Below are 18,825 nucleotides of genomic sequence, written 5' to 3' on the forward strand. Positions count from 1 at the left end.
TCCTGTTTTTCCATAAGTTATTAATTTGTTCCAGCACTCCTTCTTTTGGCAAGAAACTCACTTGCATAAGCTGTTGGATCAGCTTTTCACTGATTTTGAACTCAGTGATTTTTTGCTTCAGCAAAAATAAAGAGCTGACTAAAAGAGTTTTTCGTTTAGAAATATTTTTCCTCCTTCGGGATTTTGGGTGTCCATTGACTCCAGCAGGAATGGAGACGCTTAGCACTTTGCAGCATTGACTTGCTAAACCAGAGACGCTCCTGTAAGCTTGTCCAGCTTCCAAGGAGCTGTGCTGCTGCAGTGTCATTCCCACGTGTCCTCTGTTTCTCACCCTGTGCTTTTCTGACTTTTTTCTTTAAGCAAAGGCACTGGTTTTCTCGGAATGAGCTGCAAAACCTACCCCTCCCTCTACCACAAATGTCCTACAAGATGTAATACAGCTAATTTCTCAGAAGTGTGCTTTTTCCTTTTAGTGGGCAAGTAAAGTACTGTTAATCACTAGTGGGTGTTTTAGGTAAATATAAGCCAACCTGATGAGTGAGTGATACCTGGCAGGTGAATTCGTTGATTCTTTCAGTTGTTAGCTGACATTGCTTGCAGCGACTCCTTCCTTGCTTTGCTTGCATAGAGTACTAGGGAAATTTGTAACCAAGAAGGAAAATATTTATTAAAATTATAATACCACAACAGCTTAAGAAATTTTTACCTTGTAGGGATTAATTCTAAAGCAGCACATTACAATGAAAAATGCAGTCCTCTGCAACAGATACTGCAGCAAAGCAAACCTTGAAGTGCTCTTGAAAGCTCCCAGTGATTCCTCTTATAGGCTGTGTTGAATGTAATGATGGTGATAAGTGATTCACATTGCTCTGTCGTATAGATATCAAACTTAACTGCACAGCTGGCTCTGTGGGGTTTTGTAACACTTCTGTTCACCTTGGTAGATCCAGGTTCCAGATGGAAAATTTAAATTCTCTGAGAGAGTCCATGTGAAAACGTTGTGTCCCTGAAGACAGTCTGAGTTCTGTCTCCAGCTTCTCAGGGGACAATTTTTTCATGCTTTCATCTTCAGGAGATTTCAGTCTTAAGGTGAACTTGATTCCAGGCTTTAGACATCTTTTACAAGGATCCAGCCTACAAGGCAGGAAGCTAAAAATTTGGATTTGATCTGTTCTCAGTCAATAGCTCACTCCTCTGTTGATGGCTGTTGAACATTGTCCGCTGGATGCAGGTCTGTCTCAAAAAGTCCCCACGCTAACAGTTGCTGGGAGCTATGAAGGCAAAACAGGGGAAATACAACCCAAGGCACTTTACTTACAGGGTTGCCCTAAGTCTCCGTTGTTGACAGCATGCAGGACAGTTGCCTGGGTTGAGTGGATCTTTGCTCTAACCCAGCGGGACTGCTCCTGTGTGCTTCCTTGGGTAAACAATTCAACTTCTGTTCATCTCCATTTCCAGGTCTAGAAAATGGTGATAATTCCTCACCTTAACTGTGTGTATATGACAGGCAAACAAGGACAGACTTCTAATAATACTCAAGCATCCAAAGAGGCAAACTGTCACATAATAGGGCTTTCAAAAGAACACAGGTACCTATCTTCTCTTGGAGTGAATCACAATGAATCATTTTGAACCCTTGCTACTCGGACAAATGGGGCGCAGCTCCCGAAGGTTGTGTGAAAGGAGTCTGCATGAAGCTTTGGCTCTTTCTTCTTGCAAACACAGATGAGACCTTTTTTTTTTTTCCCCCCTTAAAAAATAAGACTACTTTTGTTGGAGTTTTTCACTGAAATACAGATTTATATACACAGGCTGAAATAACACCCCCTTTTCAGTTGCCTACCATTGCTGCATACAGTTAGCTGACTTTTCAAGAGGTTTGAAGACTAAGATATACTTTAGTTTGCAACTCCCTTTCTTTTATCAAGTTTTGGTCACAAATGCAGCTTTGTAAAGGCATCTGGTTGATATGACTCAGAACGCATTTTACAAAACCACCTGGCTCTGTGGAGAGAACTGATTTCTTTGTCAGTGAGAGTGATTGACAGTTCAAACCCACATAATCTAAAAGGAGATGCAGAGACAGGTTCTGACAGTCCATCACAACAGACCTCTCGAGTTAGCCAAGTCCTGTGCAGGAATCCTGCACTGGGCTCCGTGATGGGGGCAGGCATTTAATCAGGTGATGAAGGCATGCGATGAGTGTGCCAGACAACGTGTTGAAGAAGGCACAGGGAAAGTGTGTGCTGTGGGAAAAGCTGTTGCTAAAGCATCTGTCTCTGAGTGGTGCCTGTCCCTGGCTGTGGTGCAGCCCCCCTGCCCAGGGAAGCCAGGAACCAGGCATAGCTGCTCAGAGGCCCTAGATGGTGGGTGTGAAGCGGAGTACAGAAATGAGTCTTGTGATCATATGTGGGACTCGATGGGTCTGGCACCACCTCAAGCAGATGTTCTTGGTCCCTGTTTCAGTGGGCTGAGCTGGAAAACAGCACCAAGCCTCAGCTAAGCAAGGTTCTCCAAGCTGTACTGTGAACATGGCCAAATCCCGTGGAAGTTGATTCACAGTGCTAGAGTCTTCACTGGAGCCTTCATCTCGGACAACTGTTCAGAAGCCTGGATGAATCATGTTACCAGGGCTAAGCACTGAATCATGCACCTATCAGATCTGTCAGCAACAGAATTTATAGGTAAAAAATAAGTTGGTACACCTCTTTAAAGGGTTGGCAGCATTTTATCAGGATAAGTACTTGGATCTTATAACCATATGAGCTTTCCAAAGTCTTAATTTAATTGCACAGCCACCTTCTTATCTAATTTGCCTCTAGCCAGATCTTAAAAATGATTTAAACTTCAAAGATGATAGTAATCCCGCATGCACAAAGACACTTGGAAAAACTATTTCTTTGAAATGTAACTGATTGCAAACTAGTGTTGATTGCCTGTGCTTTCCTTGCAGCATTAGCTTTTCTGTGGGCATGGAGTGCTCTCGTAATTTGTCAACTGCTACCACTATTTAGGATCAGTTAAGCTTTCTCACATTAATTAAAAACTGTAATTAAATAACCAAAAAGCCCCTCACTATGACTCAGTTTCAGAGTGTGCATCTGGCCCTTGTTTGAGACGGAGGGGAAAAAACCAGTAAAGTTATGTCAGAAATTTCCGGGATGTTTTCTTTTGATTATCCCATAAAGGCCCTCTGCTGAAATAGTAATGGCTGGGAAATAAAAGAGAGAGAAAGACATCTTTCACAAAGGTGGAAAGGTCTGTGGCAAATCTTTATGCTTATGTTACATTTTGATCTCAGAGTGCAGTACAGGACTAACAGATCATGCACAGAAGGTGCCAAATAAATATTATTTTAAAATATCTTTTATTTACAGCCCTGTAAAAGTCTTGGTGAACTTTATTTAAAAAGATTCCTCTCCTTGAGGAGACATGCACTCTACTCTTACTCTCCCATATTGACACAAATGGGGAAGATGAGCATTAAAGAAGTAGATTTGCTCTTGCAAATGGTTACCACTGCATTTAATAGCCATATATTTATATATTTTAAAAGATTAGGGTGTAGCTTCTGAGTACATTTGGAAAGAAGAGCTCTGTGCATAAGCTTTATAATATTGCACAAGATCTGTCTCCACTAATTGAATTTGGCCACTTTTATGTTGTTTTAGTGACCACATAAAAGAAGGAGGTTAGGATACCTCAACTTCTGTCTCCTGATGGAGATGACATACCTGTTGTAGCTAAAGCTTTCTAACAATTAAACTGTCCTGACTGTAACATAAAGATGAGACATATTTCCTCATAACTCCCCATCTAGATTCCATGAGAGCTGTTCAAAAACATTTGTTGAACAGCTGTCTCTAGAAAGAAGAGTACACTAGTGAAATGTATTTCTTAAATTGATACAGATTTTAGTGGATTGCTGTTTGGAGTTATTTTTGGAGAAAAAAAGTTTTTGGAGTGAAAAAAACTATCACTTCAAAATGCACTTTGTTTTTCTACAAAAAAGATGTTCAAAATGGTGTTTATTGAGCTGAAAATTTGGAGTCATACAAAGTAATTTTTTGAAGGAGGGAGTCTTTTGTGATAGCTGCTGGCTTTAGAGCTCAATTTAGTTTGAAAGAGAAAAAGATGATCTTTTCCATGACAGAAATCCCCTTTTTATCGGCTGAAGATTCTTATTTCTGTCATGGTAGATGGAAATTTTTTTTCTTGATCAAAGCAAAAAGCTAATTGATTTGTTTGTTTACCTTTCATTTATTCCTATGCTGTGAACATGTCCAACTGAAAAACTTAGCTCCCTTATTAAGAGTCTGTGATCTCACTTGTGAAATCATAGAGTCATAGTCACAGAATACTGTCAATGACAACCTATCCTTCTCTGACAGATCTGGCTTGGTGACTTTTTGGCAAAACCTCTCTCAGGCACGCTAAAGGCTAGATCTTGACCTAGCAGCTTAGATTCCCAGACAGGAAAACAAATAAGGGTAGAGGAATTGCAGAGCCACAGAAATGCTGGATGGAAAGAAGCCCTTGCAGCCACCTAGCCCAGCCTCTTGCTCAGAGCAGGGGTGCTGCTAGTGCCGGATCAGCTTTGTTATGGTTTTGTACAGCTTAGTCCGGAAGGCCAGAGATATCACCACCTCTTTGGATAGCCTGACCCAGTACTGCACTATCTTTCTATTAAGTTTTTGCTAATGCCCAACTTGATTGTTCTGATCAAAAAATTGTGCCTGTTGCCCTTGGTCATATTATCTGTCTCACAATATAAAGAGGGATATGGTCATCATCTCTGTAACTGACCGCCAAGTAGGCTGTCATTACAGTGTCCCTTAGCCTTCTCTTTGCCAGAGTGAGCTGCTGCTTGCAAGAAGGGAAGAGCTGGTGGCAGCACTGGTAACCCAGGGCAGCCCCTCCTACAACAACCATGAGATGCTGGAGGTCGGAGTCCAGAGGAAGGCTGGAAGGTGAGGAGCAGAGTTGGGACTTCAGGTTTTGGGAGGGAAAATTTGCGGCTTATTCAGGGATCACCAGGCATGAACACCTGGGGCGCTGACATGAAGGAGAAGGGTATCCAGGACAGTCATCTGGTTTCTAAAGGAAATGGTAACAGATCCCACTTCAGCATCCCAAATGTTCCTTCTCTGTGCTTTTCCCTCTGTGTGGTACTGAGCTAGAGGCTTACTTCCAGTTTCATACAGGAGATCTACACAGTGCCAGAGCATCTTAGCGCAGAGTGTGACTACTTCCCCTCTTCTTCCCTGCCTGTCTTTCCTGATCAGCCTGTAGTCATCAAGAACCATGCTCCAATTGTGGGCGCAGCATCCCACCATGTCATCACCATCCCAGTCCTGTTGCAGGTCCACCCCTGCACCTGGACTTGTGGGTCCTGTTGTCCAGGCTTTGCACATAGGCTCTGTACAAGCAGTAGAAGAAAGCCTCTGAATGAACTTCCTCTCTGACCAGGAAAGCAAATGACCCTCTGGGGGCCTTCTGCCTTGTATATCTCTGCCGTTTACAGCTTCTCTTTCATCTCTGGACTTCAGCCCCTGTTCCCTGGTGAGTCTAGTTTAAAGATCTCAGCAGTTTGACAAACATGGCCACAAAATTATTCTCTCTCTCTCTTGGTTCAGTGGGTCCCCTCCCCTCTCACCAGTCCTTGCTCATAGTCAGACAAGACAGCATGGTGAAGGAAGCTGAATACTTGCTAGTAATCCCAGCTGTGCAGTCAGACACTGGTCTGCCAGTCGTGCCCGCTCCTTTCAGGACCTCCCCCTGTGGCTGTAAGGATTAACAAAAACACGCCTTGGGCCCCCAATCCCCTCACCCTTCCTCCTGAGGCTTTATGGTCACCTTTAATCTGCTCAGGGTTTTCTGTGCATGTGTATCTCTGATAGCATCCATTAAACACACCCATGCCTGTCTCCTCATGAATATTAGCAGCTTCACATTTTAGCTGAAAGTCAGAATTCAGGATAAAAGGAGGCTATAAATATGCAGGGTAGGGACTTTCTATTCAGCAGTCTTCTGGTATGGACTCTTTGCAGTTTTTCTAGGCATATCTTTAGGTTTTTGGTTGCCTGTTTCTCAAAATCCCTGCCCTAAACTTAACTAGCCCACTGATGTTCCAGTTACTCAGTGTGTGTCTCTGCTGACCACCTTTGCAGCTAGATCAAATGTTTGCCAAAATCTCCTCACCTGTGAACTGACAAATATCTCTGCTGAGAACTGTTCAAAACAGCTGAATATACAGCCAAAAACATGATCAAAACTGACTATGGTCAGTACATGACACAAGCCTCTTTCTGAATTGGACAGTCAGAGAAAACATGATAATGGTCTTTTTACAAGTCTGTGCAGCCTCTTTACACACATTGATTCTGCATTTCTCTCAAGGAACAATCAAGAGAAACAGATTTCACAAACATATTCTTCTGTGGTATAAACCAACATTTCAGCAGAAATGAAAAGCGAATGTTTCTTTTTCAATGGAGAAATACTGTAGGCAATAAAATCCTGTGTTGTTCTATAAAAAGAGTTTCCTTACAAGTAAGACCTCTGACATCTCATAACCCCAAACATTTGTAACAAAAAAACTGCTTCAAATTTCTGCAAGTGCTCTGCTCGAAGTATATTTCGATAACTTGTTAGGTTTGCCTATAATGGCTATGCTATGACTGACTGTCACTGATCTGGCCAACTAAGCAGCGTAATTTTTGGACAAAGGGCCATGTGAAAACCCTAGGTAAGGTAAGGAGAGGACAGTTTCAGTGAAATTCAAACATTAGATATCTGCAGTTCAGACAAGCACATTTTACCAAGGCCATTTTGAAGCAATAGACACTCTGTGTGATTCACATTGCACAGGGTGAAAGAGATTGTGCTCTAGAAGCACCCAGGGCTGCACAGATGTAGACATCTGCATTTGATGAGTACCAGCCTTGGCATCAATGGAAACCAAAGTCACAGAAAGACTTTGCTTGGTCCCATTTTTGCTACTGACACAAAGTGGGAGGAGGGCCTACAGAGAAGGTAAATTCTGCTTGTCATAAGTGGTTATATCTGTGCTTGAAGGATGTTGGATATTAATTAAGTACACAGGTTAAAAAAGAAAAAAGTGAACGATGCTTGATGATCCCAGGGTCTGAATTTCAACAAAGGGTTGGGATGAGGGCTACAGATGCTGTTGTGTCAGCTCCCTGCTATGCACCAAGCTACCACCACAGCTTAGCAGTTGATAGGATTTGCAGAAGCACGTAAGGGCTGGTGTAGCTTATTAGTTTTTGTTTTCTGTTTCATTTTGGGTTTTTTTCCTAGGACTGTGAAGTGTCAAATGTCTTTATCAGCCCTTTCACCTTTAGTACTGAGTCCAGTCAAGTACTCGCGTGAGTCAAGTCTGAGGGCAGGTTGCCTTTGCAAATGCATGGCTACAGGCAGGGTGCAGGGAAAGGGTGACAGATGCTGTTAATCAGCTCTCCAGTGGAGGTGTGGAAAGACTGGGGGAGCTGCCTTGGCACTCAGGGTAAAATAGTGCTTGCCTGCTTGCCAGCACATGCTCCTTCTTGCCCCAGAGAGAGATCCAGAGCATTCGGCTTATGGGCTGAGAAGATTAACATTTGAATGAGGAATCCTTCTGTCGGCTGCTCAGTTCCAAAACTCCTAATGGAGTAAGTTGGAGATCAGTTATTCTTTATTTTTTAAAAAAAACCAGAGCTTTTCCCTGTTTCTCAGAAAAACAGGAGATGATTTCATTGTATCATAATTGCTAAATTTATTATTAAGATGGGAGAGTGTCAAAAGCTGTAATCTTGCACGCCTCCTTTAATACGTAACATCCTGATTATAGTGGCCCTGAAAAATTAACAAGTATTCAAATAAACCCTAACTGAAAAGGATGCGAGGCCACCATTATCCAGCCTGCATGACTCATTAAATGAAGGGCGAAGAGCACAGCAGAGTTGCATTAATCACTTGGTTCTGCTACAGGAAGAAAAGCATTTGTGTGGTACTTTATTTACAGCATACCATATGCAGAATTAGCCGATAGTCTCACCAAGACTCTAGGGATGCTGATGACAAAGGAGCATCCCACTTCTAAGTAATTTTGTGAGGTTCTTCAGTTAAATTTTGTTTTAGACTTCACATTTTGTTTGATAATAATGCACAAAAAACTTTCATATTTTTGCTTTTTTTGATGAAAAAGAAAGAAAAGCTTCATATCCTGTTTAATGGCTTCTTCTTTCCTGGATTTTAGAATATGAGAAAAACTCATATCAGGTTGAAAAGATAATTTCAAGACCAGATTTTGTAAGATCAAGAGAGAAAAAAAAAACCTATAAAGAGGCTGGAGACACCTTTTTTACAGCAAGTTTTTGGATGATTTGCCTTGAAGGTGCTCTTAGAAAAGTCTTACGGTATTAGTTTATTTCTCATACCACAGATGGGCATGCTATTAGAAAAAGAACAACAAATGGGCGAAGTAAAATTCTGGTTGCTTAGACTCTCTGAAGAATACTTGGGACCAGAAAAAAAAAAGAAAATAAAGCAATCTGAATGGAGAAACAGACCAGAAAGGGTATCAGAAGATAAAAAAGTAGCATTGTTTCTGATGATAGGTGGTCCTGGTGTATTTGGTGTTTTTATTGATTCCAGGAATGACTGATTTGCAGCTGATAAGCCAACATTGCTGTTGGGTTGGGGGCTCCAAATTGTGTTTGCACCAGATGATAAAAAAGTTTAACGGGAAATTTGGTCAGCATCGAGAGCAAAGCATGTGACAGGAAACTACTGATAGGTATAAATGTTACAAATTACCATTCAAAAGAACGTACCCGGTCCAGAGTAAGACTGGTGATAGTCACTGTACATTTGTAAGGATCTCAGAGAAGATGGTTAAAGCCCTGGATTGTGTTGGGCCAAGGTTCATGTTGCACAGCAGTGTTCAGAAGTGAGGCAGCAGACGCAGAAAATCTCAGATGTGGTTGATACTGCGAAATCCAAAACACAGAAGAAAAGAGACTTGGTGCAGGAAGAAGTGACGAATTCAAAGTTGACGTTACAAAAAACAACATATGGAGCTTCATATGCTGTGGCAAACACCATAAACTGAGGTATGGGCTGGCATTTGGAAAAATTTTAATATGGTTTGATTGTTGTTGTTTTTGGCTGGCGAGCTGTTTGAGAGCCTCTTCCGGGAGCCAGCTGGGACTGATTATTGTGTGGAGCAGTATACGTTCAGCAGTGCAGAGCAGGTCGACACAAAGTACTTGTGGAACAGACCTCTGGCCAGGCTCCCTGGCTTGGAGTGGCCACTGGATTTGCTGTGGTAGAAATCACAAAAGGATTCCCAATATGAAATTGCTGTATCTTGACCAGAGAGTGTTTGGATTTGTCCACAGAACACCATTCTCACCTTCAATAAATTAATTGAAGGAGCCATTTTAAGATCAGACAGCGAGTTCTTGCTGATGCGGTCCATGGCTTTTCTGTCGGTGTTGTCAACAAGCTTTTCAAATAGTATCAACTGAGGTAGGGGGGCTTGTGATGTTGAAAGACAATTTGTGATTACAATTTTCATTGCAATCATGGCCTTTTAGCTCCTAAAGTGCTTTTATTTAAAATTAACTCTTAAACTCTCCTGAGATTGCTAAAATAAAAAATGTTCTACATTTGTACATAGTCTTCAAGATTTGCAATACTAAAACACATGTTAAACATATAATTCATCCAGTGATATCAATGGGGCTATTCTTATGCTTAGAGATAAACATGTCTGCAAGGTCAAGACCATATTCTGTATTGTCATAACTATAGAATAATGTGTAGGCGGGTGCTGGGACTGACTTCACTAGTAAGCTGAAAAATGTATTCCTTTGAGGGGTCAGGTTCGAAAAGTAATAAAATATTCAGTTCATCATCTTTCCTGAGTCAGCAAAACCTGGCTGAACCTAGGCTTTCTGTTCAAGATTGGTGGCATTTTCTTCTCTGTGATGATGGAAGTATCAGAAAAAAGCCAATGCTTTCCATTGTGAAGTAGTAATAGACATGATGAGCTAAACATATTAATCAGATTATGATTACTTTTTTTACTTTCTGACCCACAGGAGATAATCACCACCTCTCTCCATGATCACGTCCTACCATTGCTCCTTTGCTGCCTGGAACTTCTGTCTGGTCTTACTGTTCAATGGTCAAGTTAAACTCAGAGTCTTGTTCTCTATTTGTGTTTAGCTTTGCAAAATGCTTCTGCTATTTCAGGTCTGAACAGGTATTTGTGTGCCTGAAAGGTTGTTTGTTTTCTCAATGATGTAAATTGACCTAATAAAGATATAGCCTGTCTTTGCAAATTGTGTCTTTCCAGCAAGACAGCATCTTTAACCAATTCATCTGAACTGCTCTGCATTTTATAATGTATTCCAAACTTACATATATGAAATGCAAAAAATTCTAGAGTGAATTTTATAGGATCGTTACAGGGTGATTTTTTCCTACTGTGCTGAATTATTGAAGCTTAGAAATATGTGTGCACAATACATCTTCTCTGACTTTAAGACTTATAAGTTATTTTGGTCAGTTAGATTTCTGTTTCAAGATGTTAAGTTCATGTTGAGAGGAAAACTTCTTTGTTAACAGAATTATTGACCCAAACCCAAGCCACTAAATGAAGTATGATTTGATAAAAATGACATCTTGTTAAAATTTCTCTGTCCCTTAACACAATCTTCAGTAAATCAGAGCTGCGACACTAAAATACTCTATATACTCTAGTTTCATGCTATCTGTGAACTAGCCAAAACAGAAAACTATGAATATCTTATACAGAAACCTCATTTTCTTTGGTCCCATTTTCCTACAGAAAGTTTCTCCGGCACGTACCCCCCTGTTGTATTTACAACTACAGCATTCTAGCTCTTTCAGTCTCTGTGAAATAAATCAGATATGAGGAAGTCAAGTATCTATGTCTGCTTCATATACACAGTCTGTGAGAGCACTCCTATTGACTTCCTATGTTGTCATGGGGAAGCATTCAAATTTTACCTTGTTTAGTCAAGGTATAAACATGTCTTCGATAACGAACATGGGGCAGAGGGAAATAAAGTCAACAAAAAGTGCCCAAAAGATTTACATTAACTGTCATTTGAGCTTTTGTAACATGCAGATGTAACTGCTATGGATAATAGAAATACCTGTCGTTTTAGCTATCAACACATCTTGGCAATTTTATCCAGTTGCCCTTTGGGTGCCCATTTTGCTTCGGTTCTTTGACTGGTCTTGCCTTACTACCTTTCACAGGCAAAGTAAATGGCTGTGATCATTCCTTTCTACTCACTTCACATATTCATTCTGACTCAACTTTTTCTCTGACTCACAGTCTGTTTCTATTTCCATAATCATGAGTGCATGTGAAACATCCTGGGCTAATGTGAAATGGCACAGACATCAAAATGTGTTATTCATACCTATGTGAGTAATGCCCACTCATTCTTTGGTACACGTGTATTGCCTTGATAGCACCTTCATTTCCTGTCTCTTTCCATTTATTCAGTCACTTGGTGAACCTTCTTCCACAGCAATGGGGATGATTCCTCTTTCATTCTTATGTCAGAATGAAACCCCCTCAACATACCAGGATTACATCTTCAGCCAACTTTAAAAAAATTATCTAGAAAAAGAGAAAAAAAAAAAAAGTTTAGGAGTTCTGATAAACAATTAATCATCACAAGGAGCCAAATAACTAATTCTTCATACAGTCTGCTGAAAGTGCAGGAGTTCTCATTCTTAGTGAACAAAAGCTCTTCAAGAAATTCAGCATAATTTAGGAGTTAGAAGTTACATGTGCATTTTTGGCCCTTGCCAAAATCTTTCTGTAAATCATGTGTGGAAGACATCAGAGCAAAAAGTGGCACATATTCTGGAACTAATTGGTTTGCTTAGGCTGTAGATCTGGTGCATCTTAAGGTACACATTTTAGTGATAATACATGCTACCGTTAAACTGAGGTCAGTACCTGACCTATAGGTATTGCAACTGCTTGCAATATTGGGGCTTTGTGATGAAAAGCCTACTGTACATGTGAAATCTACTGGGTAGGTCCTCCTATCCTATGTAACATGTAAAATCGCAGGGGAAAGTTTGAGTAAACTGTAGAAACTCCACAATATCTCCAAAATTCACAAAAGAAACAGAAAGTGTTAGAGGATATCCTTTTCTATATTAATATCTGTGAGCAGAGTGGGCCAGGAAAGAGAAGAGAGCTACAAAATAATCACGACATATCTATTACTTTAAACGTGACATTAGGGTAACATATTGGTTGCATGTTCTTTTTTTTGTTTTACTGGAACATTGTCACATTATCACATATAAATAAGAAAAGATTTCTACTTATAATAATACTCTACTAATACTGCTTCTATAGATAGATACTAATTAACAGTTGTGACTTTTTAGATACCTTCCAGAAGGTCATGGACTTGGTGATTATTGTGGAACTGCAGAGTTAACTCTTCCTGGAGCTTTTACTGAGTATCCAGAAATCTGGCAACAACTCTCATTCAGTTGCTTAATGTTTAATGAAGAATACTGGTAAGATATGTTCTGTAATCTACAATGTTGATAGACACAAATTAATTTCATCACATGCAGTAACTCAGGTTCTTACCACAGATGATGTCCAGGTGGGAACAAAGACATCCTGACATAAATGTTCTGATGATCTGATGCTCAGCCTTTCTTGAAAATAGCATAGTCTGTCTCTCCCAAACTTCTGATGGAGAGGGATGTAAATCCCAAAATGTAATTTTAAATACACAGTTAGTCAGAATTAGAGGAAAATCTGGAGTTGGGTAGCATAATAAGGGCAGAAGTTTTATTACTTCAGTCTTTTTGCTCTGTGCTGTATTGCCAGGGACAAACACATCATATGTTCTGAAGAGGCTTCCCTGTAATCGCTGCAGCATCATGCTGAACACAGACTCCAGAAGCATTGCTCGTAGGAGGGTTGAGTCCATTTGGACATGTTGGAGATGACACATCTGGTAAATGGGTGTGATGCTCTGGTTTTCCAGCTTCAAGTGGGTGGATCATAGGGTGTCACTCGGGTATAGTGGTGGAGGCAGGGGAAGGAGGCCCAAAAAGAACTTGACTGGGCCAGGGTAAAACCTCATTCCTTCACTGCAATGTTGAAAAAGTGCCATCACAATGCAAATATTACAGCAAAATATTGTTTTGGTTAGGTTGTTTCCACGCTCCCTTGTTTTATTGCAAAACTTCTTTTTTCTATAAGTTTTGGGGTTCTGGGGAACTTTTTTGTTTGTTTGCTTTTGTTTGTTTTTTAAAACACTGTTGTTATTAACAGTAATTACCATCCACTGCAGTAGAGTATTTTGTCTTGCTCAAAAATAACACTAAGCAAGAGATTGTCAGTCTTTTTTCTCTCTCCATTTTTTTCCTAGTGGCGTGCCCCTTCCAATTTGCCATTTGCCAAACCTACTTTCTTTTACATCAGCTGCGCAGTCTGTACAGACAGAAATTTTTGTTTTAAGACTGCTCTTCTTTAAGCTGACCATGCACTAGGAACTGACAGCAATTTGCTTTTTCAGAAAATATTTTAAATAACAGGCATCAGTGAACATAGATGCAATTAGTACTTCAGTATAGTGGGCACTCTACCACACTTCTAATTTTCTGGATTGTGTGAACAACCTGGAGATCAAAATTTAAAACTTGCTGGGGCTTTTAGGCAGGATATTCCTTTTGTAGGAAAAGGCAGTGAGATATGAGATGCTTATGCTGGTAACCGAACACGTACAAAGCACTTGAATATTCCAGTTATCTTCTGACTCATTGAAACTTGTGCATTCTCTGTGGACCTCCTAATCCATTCAGTAAAAAGAATAGAGGTTATAGATATCTGGGCAATTGGGCTGAACTCAAATACTTCATCTGGCTTCAGTAACATTTCTTGCATTTCTCACTCCGGAGTTTCAATTTTCTTATTGTGAAATCATCGTGCTGGAAAAAGCTCCAAACCAACAACAACAAAAAAACCCAACTCAACTGTGAGAGCTAGGTTAAACAGATTCTCCTAATTGTGTTTTCTTTCCTGTGTATTGAGGTTGATACTTGAGTGCGCAGAGCAAAAAAAATAACTTGGAGGGAGATGTATCCCCTCACGCCCTTTCCCTGGGAGCCCCCAGGGGCCTTGAGCCCTGGCTTCCCCAGATGTCGGCGCCTGTTCCTCCACCCATGAGCTCGGTGACGGTGGTCCTTGGCCGCCGTCCATGGCACCAGCCCACGGCCTCTCATTCTGCTGCCCGGACCCTCACGCTCCCTTCTGCGGCCCTGAGGCAGCTGCTGGGAGTTGTTGGTGCTCGGCCATCCCATGGGGCACTTATACCTCTGCTGCATGGAATAAAGCTTTCCATCCCACTGGGGTTGTTTGCTTACACATCCCTTTTAGGAGGCAGGTGCAGGAGGCTGACAACCTTCCTGGGGTGTTTTTTTTATAACATTTAGTGCAGGGTTTATACTGCTGCGATCCTTTTTTGGACTCTGGGGTACAGGGAGCTTCATACAGTAAGCTTAAATTAATGCTCCATGCTGCATGTGGAGTGAAACCTGTCTCCAGGCAGAAGCTCTGCTGAAGTGCTGGTGGTGGGAAGTAGGCTGGCTCCCGACAGTAACCAGGGTATTGGTCATTTCTCCCTCTTTCAATATTTTCTTTAATATTTGCTAACATTAAGTAGAGTGCGGAAGACACTTAAGTGGTGCCAGTGACTTTCCACAAGAGTCTGGTAGCCAGTTCCCGGGGGGACTTAGTCACTGCTTTCTGCTCAGCAACGATGACCGAATTTGAGTGACTGCATGGGCTGTAAATTTAAGCCCCAGTGTCCTCTTACTGCAGCTCCGATGTCTTTATTCTTTCTGGCTTGAAGACAAACCTTCATATGGAGAGGGTCACTGACAAATTCACTGCTTTAAAAGGGCAGAAATAATGTTGTTTGCTATGAACATGTTGTTAAACTGTGACATCAGTATTTGGGAGGACAGCAATTATAGAAGGCCCACGTGAGAAATGATCTCAGTCAATGGATAACAGCTCAGAAAATGACCAGAAAACTTTTCTTGGTACTTTGGTAAAAAACCAAAACTTAGTTCCGTGTCAGTTTATAACAATATTAAAAAGCTGTCACTGGCAGAAATTGTACATAGAAACAGAAAAAAAATATTTCTGTGGAAATATCCTTAAGAATACTTGTAGTACTGACATTCCTCAGTAAACTGGGGATTAGCGGGAAAGATTCCTGGACATAGCTCAAGTCTTTGCAGATAGATACTATTGGTCATTAAAGACAAACATAGCTACTCTGAAAGAGCAGAGTGACATTTTGATTGAAAACGCTATTATATTAGAAACTCGCGTGGCTTCCAGCCCCCTCTGCTCAGTATCACTGAGGCCACGCATTTAAATATGCACTGCTTTAGAAACTACTAATATTGCATAAGGGACATTACAGCTTTCTTGCCCAAATGAACCACTTGAAAAGTATGCTTCATCTTCTGGAAACAGTCATCTCACACTATCATTGCCTACACTTGGCAACAGGTTTTGAAAGATGCTCTCTCACTATCCTGCTATGTGGGTTTCTCAAGCTCAGAGCATGTTTGTCACTAGACATCTCTGTCTAAAAGACACAGTGACTTGCTTCTCATAATTTTACTTTTTTTCTGTTCCACTCTTACCACTTCCAACAACAACATTAATCAAGTGAAGGGAAAGTTCATTTGTCTAGGAAGTCATTTATGGGTAAGCATGCTCTTGTAAGCTCTTAGATTGCTCAGTGTAGTAGACTGTCAAGGTAATATACACATGCAAGAAATCAGTCATGCACTGTCATAGTGCATCTCTGATTACAGTTATAATTCCCTCATTTGAGAGAACATGTGAGAGATATATGCTTTACAAATTGTATTCTTATAAATCTGAACAGTCTTTTGGGCTATGGATTCCTTACTGTACAGCTCGTATATTCCAGCGAAGCATTTGTATTCCAGGTACACTGCTTCTGATGCCTTTTAAATTCTTCTTCCTCCTGTTTCACTTCACCTCTGCCCATCTCACCAAAGACAGCAGCTGTCACATCATATATGCATTTATTCCTGTACTGTTTCCTTTACTATACTTTGCCTTTCATGGCAGACATTCAGTCTCGGGAGACTTGCTTTCGTTGCTTTCATATTTTGAACGGCTTGAAAGGAGCGATGGCTGAAAGAAGGGCCTGCAAGCTAGATTCAGAATGATAGTCTGGTTGCAGGCACACTGGAATACCCAGCATTTTTTCTTTTTACATACTATACATTTCCCTTCTCACTGGTGCTTCTTTATTTCAGACGGAAGCTTGCAAGGAGCTTTAGTATTAATGAAGATCAGATACTGAATCTATTTGGAAAAAAACACAGTGTGATCGTACCGCATCTGTTATCTGAAGTAAAAACTGAAGTCAGAATTTTAATAGAGAGCATATGAATATTTTTGAATCTACAGAATAGCACATCTTACTTTTCAGTGCAAATGAATCAAAGTTACTACCTACACTGACTGATAAGAGCATGGTCTTCTCTCTCTATTAGGTTGTTAAGGTCCATGGAAAACAACTGTCAGCCAATACAGAAAACTAAGGATTGCCTCCTAATCTTGATGATGATGTAGGTTTGGCACAAAAAATAATTCGCTTTGTGTATGCTGGAGTAGGAATCCATCAATACTGAAGAATATTGAATAATTCAGCAGTCAGGTAATGTTTGTTGACTAATATTTGGTGCCAAACACAGGAAATCTCATGGTAAAATGTGTATTTACAAGGGAGGAAGAGAAGTATTAACCAGATGGTTATGAGAAGGAGGACTGCTGAACTGAAAAAGAAAACAGTTTGAATTGAATGGATATGAGCAGAGGCCCACACCTTCCTCAAACTGTAGTCTATTATGTAGGTAGAAACCACATACTGATGGAAGACGTGCTATCTAATTAAGCAAGCCCATACAAAAGTGAAGCAAAGAACCATCACCCACTCTGGAAATGTTCTTTGTAAGCACTTATTTTTGCATAAGAACACCACTGCCCATACTCAGTTTACTCCCTCATTTTGGTATTTGAATGTTGGAGGAGCAGAACTGGAAAGAAATTATTCCTAGTTCTAAAATCACATTAGCCTTTAAATGAAAATTTTCCTCCAACCAATGGAGAAAAGCCATTGATCAGAGTGTCTGACATAATGTATTAATATTTTCAATGATCCTTAACATTATCTACAGATCTTGCACATGACAGTGTAGAATATTGCATAGCTTTGCTTCTCTAGTAAAGAAGCAGAAAAAAAAAGATGTTTCTCACAGAATACACTGGAGTTATTTTGTCCAATCAAACATTTTCTCAAACAGTATTTCGAAAACTGGACAGAGCGTGCACAGACTGTGAAGGGGCACCATGGTTTGCCTTAGTTACATCCAACAGAGAACTGAATTCCTGAAGTAAGAGGAAGTCTCCAGGGGAACTGTCTTGAAATCAGCTGTCAGACTCTTTAAATTTAGGTTTTACTAACCTACCAATACAACTAGAAAGAATTCTGGATTCCCCTGATTATCTGACTTATACTAATGGCAAAGTGTGATAGTATTCTACATTCCAAATAATTTGATTTTCCTTTGAGCTGGTAAGTGATCCCTCGAGAGCTATTTGTTATTCATTAATGCATTGTTATCCAAACTGAAGTTTCCTGTGAATGTTTTTGTATCTTATAACCTTGATAGTGTCTATGCCTTACCTCGACTACTATGTTGTGACCACAAAAGTGGTATGCTAAGGAGACAGGTCCTTTTTTTAATAGCAGTCAACTTTTGAAACACACTAAAAAGCCAGAAGAAAGCCAGCTGAATCCTCAGCTTACCAGGATTTGAAGTTCCCCTGGGATAGTGCCTTCTCACTGATGGACAGCTGCATTGTGTAGCCATCATATGGAAATGTTGCTCCAAGCTCTGTGCCAAATATGAGACAGTGATTTAATTTCAAAGCCAGAAATGCCAGTCTCGGTGTGTAGACATTCAGATCCAAGTAAAGGCAAGCCCTTGACAATCTGAGACACTAATTCTATTTCCAAGAATAATGATATTTCCAAGAAAATATAACATATAATTTGAGAAACTGAACCTGAAGTACTTGGATGAGGAGTGTCGGTAACCTCTCCATGTAGGTACTAAGAATCAGTTCAGTCCTCTCCCCCAGCACTGGCTTCTCCCTCCCAGCCATCACCTCTGCCTTTACCTATTAACTTTTCTTCAGGGCTGTTGCCTGTAGGAGATAGGAAGGCTGTAGCACTTCCATCCAGGAGAAAATATCTTTTGCAGTCACTCCTGGCACTTTGTCTTTCCTCAAATGCTTTATATATGAAATGAGCAGAAGGAGTGAAAACAAAAGAGATACTGTGTTTGTTTTTGGGTAATCGCTTGCTTCCCTTAACAATCCTGGACTGGGAGTCATCTGGAGGGATAAATGATTGTGTCCATGAAAGGCTTGGTTTAGGACAGAAGGAAAGCGGGAAAGACAGAAGATAAAAGAATATAAGCTAAGGAAATCCATGTCCTGCTCATGAGTGTCATGTAAGAGGGCAGAATTTACCACATCTCTCACTTAAAGGAAACAATTATGTAGCACCAAATTTGAAGACCAGAAGAAACAAACAGAAAAGACACAGTAAACAAAAGCAGAAAATATGTTCTCAGCCATGCCTTACTTGTCCTGCCATGCATATAAAACATGTTGAT

General features: G+C 40.5%; 1 long non-coding RNA gene across 5 annotated transcripts in view; it reads left to right on the plus strand.

Annotated features, from left to right (window-relative positions):
* LOC142058842 (uncharacterized) overlaps positions 1–10,343 on the plus strand; it is a 61,563-nt gene extending 51,220 nt beyond the window's left edge. For 3 of the 5 annotated variants that reach the window (XR_012661129.1, XR_012661128.1, XR_012661131.1), the window contains one exon: positions 10,107–10,343. This is a non-coding gene — a long non-coding RNA (uncharacterized LOC142058842). Of the gene's footprint in view, positions 1–2,466; positions 2,685–8,878; positions 9,114–10,106 lie in introns of all 5 variants that reach the window. The other 2 variants (XR_012661132.1, XR_012661133.1) reach the window with 2 other exon arrangements.
* The last annotated feature ends 8,482 nt before the right edge of the window (positions 10,344–18,825 follow it).

This window comes from Phalacrocorax aristotelis, chromosome 1, assembly GCF_949628215.1.
Source record: "Phalacrocorax aristotelis chromosome 1, bGulAri2.1, whole genome shotgun sequence".
NCBI classification, from domain to species: domain Eukaryota; kingdom Metazoa; phylum Chordata; class Aves; order Suliformes; family Phalacrocoracidae; genus Phalacrocorax; species Phalacrocorax aristotelis.